The 5,382-nt window shown below is 38.0% G+C and overlaps 1 pseudogene; it reads right to left on the reverse strand.

Moving 5' to 3' along the window:
- Positions 1 to 813: 813 nt before the first annotated feature.
- LOC143645947 (ester hydrolase C11orf54 pseudogene) lies at positions 814 to 2,028 on the reverse strand (annotated as a pseudogene).
- Positions 2,029 to 5,382: the final 3,354 nt, after the last annotated feature.

Here is a 5,382-nt window from a genome sequence, read left to right on the forward strand (position 1 = left end):
AGCAGACAATCAAAAATTACTTTTTGAAGATTCATTATGTGTTTAAGTACTGCAGAGGTCCTAGAGCTGCATGTTGTTGGCATTCACAAAATTAGAGTTGATTTCTGGCTAATGATTATTACAGAAGAACACTGAGGAAAATGTCCATCATTACAATCAGTAAAAGAACCAAATTTTATCTGTCACGAAGAGTAGAAGTTATATTTAGTAATAGTCTCACTTATAAATTAAATACTCTCACTTCAAAGTTGTATTTTGATGCTGTTCCTTTTCCTTTTTCCCTTGTTTCAAATAACTGACAAAGTACGACCGTCTTGTAGCTGGCAGTCCAAAGAAGGGAGGAGTCAGGACCAACCACCTAGTTGCTGTTGTTTGTAAAGTACAAACACAAACTTTTGAGTGAGGCAACATTATCAAAAGGGGAAAGTCCCTTTCACTCCCAACTTGTTCCATTAAAATAAGTATATTCTAATTTACAAAATGGATTTAAAAAAATTTAGTATGAAGATTCATCACCAATCAACATTTCACACACTGATGTCTAATTCCCAGAAATAATTTACATAGCAGTTGTGAGTCTAATTTGGAACATTTAAATGTAAGGTATTACTATTAGATAGTAGATATAATGACATGATTCCTGATCATATTTATATAGAAGGTATAAACCTGAGACTCGGATTTTGCTGACATTAAAAATTTAAAAAACAAAGAACATCTCAATTATGCATCTCTGTACCCAGTAGCTTCTCTAATATTTACAAAATTATAATTTTGTAATTATGTGACTATAATTTCAACAAATCCCTTGATCGTAGATGCCAAAAAGATAAGGTTTAATATTGAGCTAATTTCCATTGAATTTTATGTTAGGATCAATCAGTGAGCTAAATTTTAAAAATAATTTGAAAAGTAAACCTTAATTAATGATTTCTTTTTCTAAACCAGTATCAGCTGATTTAATCTCGCCCAGTTGAATGGGTCTCTTTTGGTTGGTCAATACGATAGAGAAGCTCTGCCGGTAAGAAGTATCCAGCATATTGCACTGTATCTGGAGTAGTGTCATAATGGTAGTGTCCACCTTCTCCATGATGACTGAAACAGTGAGTGTGCTCCAGTCGCAAATCAAACCCTGGGTCTCTGGAGACAAAGACTGGCAGACAAACCAAAGGAGCATTCATCTCATAAAAATGCAACCATTTATTGACCTCTTCATCAGTGTTCAATGGGCAGGAAGAAAATTCTGGGGGCATAATGTGAGTCCTCACTTTTCCCTTCTGAATTACGAAAGTACCTCCCATTCCTACAGGTTTATCTCCATAATGTTTTTCAAGAGTCTTTCTCATACAAGTCACAAAGTTAAGTTTTCCAGTTCTTCTTTTGGCCTTCACCTCAATGACCTTGCCAGGTTGACCGTCACTGGCAAAAAGATTAGCCAGTAATGCACACCCAAAGTCATGGTATTTCTCACTGTATTTCTCTAGCAGGCACCCTCCATCTACAGGGTTAATATGGGCAATGTAACTTCCATTCACAGGAGGTTTGTGTTCACTTTCTGTTTGAATAACTGGCATAAACTCAGTATTGAACCCAACAGTCTGAAATGGGCCTGCCCCTGCTCTAAGAATAAAAGCTCCAGGAAGCTTGATTTCTTTTGCAATCTTATTCAGATCATAAACTTTTTCTTGTTTTACAAGAGGCAGTAAGTAAGGCACACCTCCTACTTCTGCAATTCTAGTTCTCCCACAGATGCCTTTTGCAGGAAAGGCAAATGGTTCCTTAGTCAGATCAGGGCAGTCAACTACAGAGACGTGGACATCAGCAAAGTTATCTTTTAGTCCCTTCTGTAGAACTCCAGCAAGTTCTAGATCTGGCACATGAAAAGAAAACTCAACACAAGCCATTTTCTTTCTTCTTTAGATGCAAGGTTATACAAATAAAGTTATTGTAGGCCAATTATCAGAAAAATTCAGCATACAAAGCATGAAGAGCTTGATCGATCTCAACCAGCTGAGTAAAGCTTTAAGTTTCCTCTATATTTATTTTTTAACCTATTTGTTTTCTTTCTTCTTCTCTGTGATCTAAGCTTCACGAATGCCTTGTACATTGGGCATTCACTAAATACTTGAATGAATGAGTGAATGGAGAGGTGATGACAAAAGTCAGATTCCACTGGGTTGAGGGGGGAAGTAATGTATTATGGTGGCTAAACACTCAGGATCTGGAGTCCAAGGAACAGGATTCAAATCCTGACTCCACCACTTCTCAGGTATGGGATTTTGGTCCAGTTGCTTGGTTGTAGGCTCAAATGAGAAAATACAGGTAAATGGAGTGCACAGTGCCTTTAGAATCCAACGAACAAAACAGTAAATGTTCCTGAGAAATTATAGGGAAGGGAGTGGGAAAGTGGTAATGGAGAGTGTACTCTTTTCCTTCATATTTGAATGAGAAGTAGAGGAGAATGGCTGGGTGAAAATTAGGCAAATATTGTTCAAGAAAACAAAAGTAGGGTTTCCTCTCCGTGGATGTGAATTTTCCTATGGGCCATTGCAAATCTATCTGGGCAACACTCAGGTCCTGCGAGGTGACTTTGGGACCAGAAATTACTTCCTTGAGGTGTCCACTGGAATCATGAAAATCCAGTCAGCCGTGCCCGTTGTCAACATTAACACCAGTGTGGTATTTGAGAGGTGGCAATACCTTTCCATTCTGCTTCTTTCCTTAGCATTTCCATCACAGCAGTGCTGTGAGCAGATAGGTCTTCTTCCCATTTTACCCTTGAGGATGTGGTACCTCCAGCAGGTTACTGACTCATTAATGATCCAAAAGCTGCATGTGCAAGGGCCAGACCACAGACCCAACTGCTTCAAATCCAATGCTTGAAATTTCCCTACTACTATGCATTTCTTAATCATAATGGAATCAGGAGGGGGAAGGGAAGTAAAAAATATGGTACCATTTCCTCCCAGAAATAAAAGTCAGTATTGTTTTTTTGTCTAAGTATTACTTTGGTCTCTCCTGGGGAAAAAAAAATTGTTCCGAAAATTTTCTGTAGCTTTGGATTTTTGCCCCCAAAATGCAGATATACGGGTTACTATATCTGTGTGGGAGTAGAACTTAATGTAGTGGGGGTTGATCAATTCCAAAAAAACAGGATAGGTGGGAGCTAAGTGTTTCGTACTAAGAAAAAGCAATTGTCTTTTACTGGAATTTTTGGCCCTCAAGAAATAATTTTCTTACAGTAAAATGAATGTGGAATTTGCCTGAGTGCTGTTTGATGGAACAAGGGATGGTCACTTCAAAGGCAAGTCTGAATTATGTAGAAAGGAAAGGCTTGGCGTGGAATAATGTGGTGATGGCATGCTGGGGTTTTAGAAGCTATGCGTAGTTCATGAGTGTTTTGTTTGGGATGAATAATATATTATATTAAAATATTCTTGCCAGAATTTAAAACATTAGAACATTCCACATAAAATTCTGAGTCCCCCCCCCCTTTTTTTTGAGAAAAAAATTAAAGCTACAGCAACACTGGGCCCTATTCTACTATGTCAACAATTGGCTGGACCTGAGTAATGGGTGCTTTCTTTAAATGAGATGTGTATCCTTCAGTTCACCCCAGTCCCTTCCACTGCATGTAGTCTTGTACCCTTCCCATTTCACTCATAACCCTAATGGGCATTTTGGTTTGTAACTCTTAGAATAATGAAACTAGCACTGCACTGGGAGTAGGAAGTTTGAACACTAGGTCTGATGCCAAAATGCTATAATAGTGTTGGGAAAAAAGTCTCTTAAGCTCCCTAGACCTTGACTAATTCCTGCACGAATTGGGAATATTACCTTACCCATGGGAAGGTAGTCGAACCAGCTCTTTCACTCATCAGTCTGTTCACTCAACTAACCTTTATCAAGCTTATTGCTTAAATCAGTAGTGGCCAAGGCAGCCATTGTGATTCTTATTATCTAGTGAAGGAGACATAATTGTGTGAGTTTGGGAAATACAGGATGATATAAAGACATAATTATGAGACACCTTACCCAGTCTGGGGTCCAGAGAAAGCCTTCAGAAAAAGTAAGGTTTAAACAGAGACTTGAAGGATGAATTGAAGGAGGAAGGAGAAGACATCGAGGTATAGAGCGCAGTATGTATGAAGGTTGGAAACAAGAGAAAGCAAGTTATGTCTGAGAAACTTAAAGGAATATGATACAGCTAGAAAATGATGGAAAGTGGAAAAAAAGAAGGAGCTGGAACTGTTGAGATGCATATGAAGGGAATTGGATGTACATTAAGGACAAGTAGTATTGTGGTCAGTTTTGGTTTAGGACTTTTATTCTGAGACTCAGCTTCCTTGCCAACTACTCAAGAGAAAGAAATGGTAAGTGGAATTGGGCCAGATTCAAAGTATCTATCTGAAAGATAGAAAGCCGTTCTCTAGAATTATTATTTAGTTAATGATGGGTGATAATTGAGTCTAGAGAGAAGCAAATCCACTTTACACTAAGGTACTTGCGTTCAACAAAATAAGGCTTTGTACCTAGCAAATAAAACACACATAGCTAAATGATGTTTGTAATAAATTGCATTTTAATAGGAAAAAAAAAACTGCCTGGATCAGTTCCCTTTGTCTAAGGTAGCTTGAAGATTGCCTGATGCATTGTCATTCAACTGAATTGCTGGCATAGAACATATGAAAAATTAATCAGCTTCCAAATGGGTTTCCTGGAAAACCCATTCTTATCAAACTCATAATGATAGCTTTAGAAAATGTTGCCTGGATGACATTTAAGCATAAAGACAGTAACAGAGAGAAATCATAACTCAGGGCTCTTTCAACTTTAAAATTTGACCTTGCTAAGATTCTGAGAATCTAGGCCACATTAGAGCGTAATACGAAAATTGCTTAAATAGCCAAACCCAACTTCCATTTGATATTTCCAGGTAATTGTGTAAAAAAACTCTTAATTTAAATACATATTTCAGTTCTCATGTCCTTTAGGGGTGATGAATCAGGACCAGTTCTATGATTTCTAATTGTCAACGAGGACAGAAATTAGAAAATCACTCTGGTTTTGTTTTTTGTGACTGAGTTCACACTTCTCCCACAATTCTCCTCTTGGGGGCTTATCAATGTAAAGAATTCCCCAGTGTTCCTTCTGACCGTTCTGGTGGGAGGAACTAAGCATGCCCATCTTTCCCCATTAATATCAGAGTCCTTGGCTCCCCATGCTTGTTTTAAGTGGAGCAGCGTATGAGGCATATCGTCCCACACAGTCTAAAAATTCCTGTTTAAAGAGATTATCCATATTCTGACACCTAAATTTGAATAAAAGAGCAACCATTCCTATTTTTCTTGCTATTTCCTTTCCTCTGAAACCTGGGCTACC

The sequence above is a fragment of the Tamandua tetradactyla genome, chromosome 9 (assembly GCF_023851605.1).
Source record: "Tamandua tetradactyla isolate mTamTet1 chromosome 9, mTamTet1.pri, whole genome shotgun sequence".
Taxonomy (NCBI): Eukaryota; Metazoa; Chordata; class Mammalia; order Pilosa; family Myrmecophagidae; genus Tamandua; species Tamandua tetradactyla.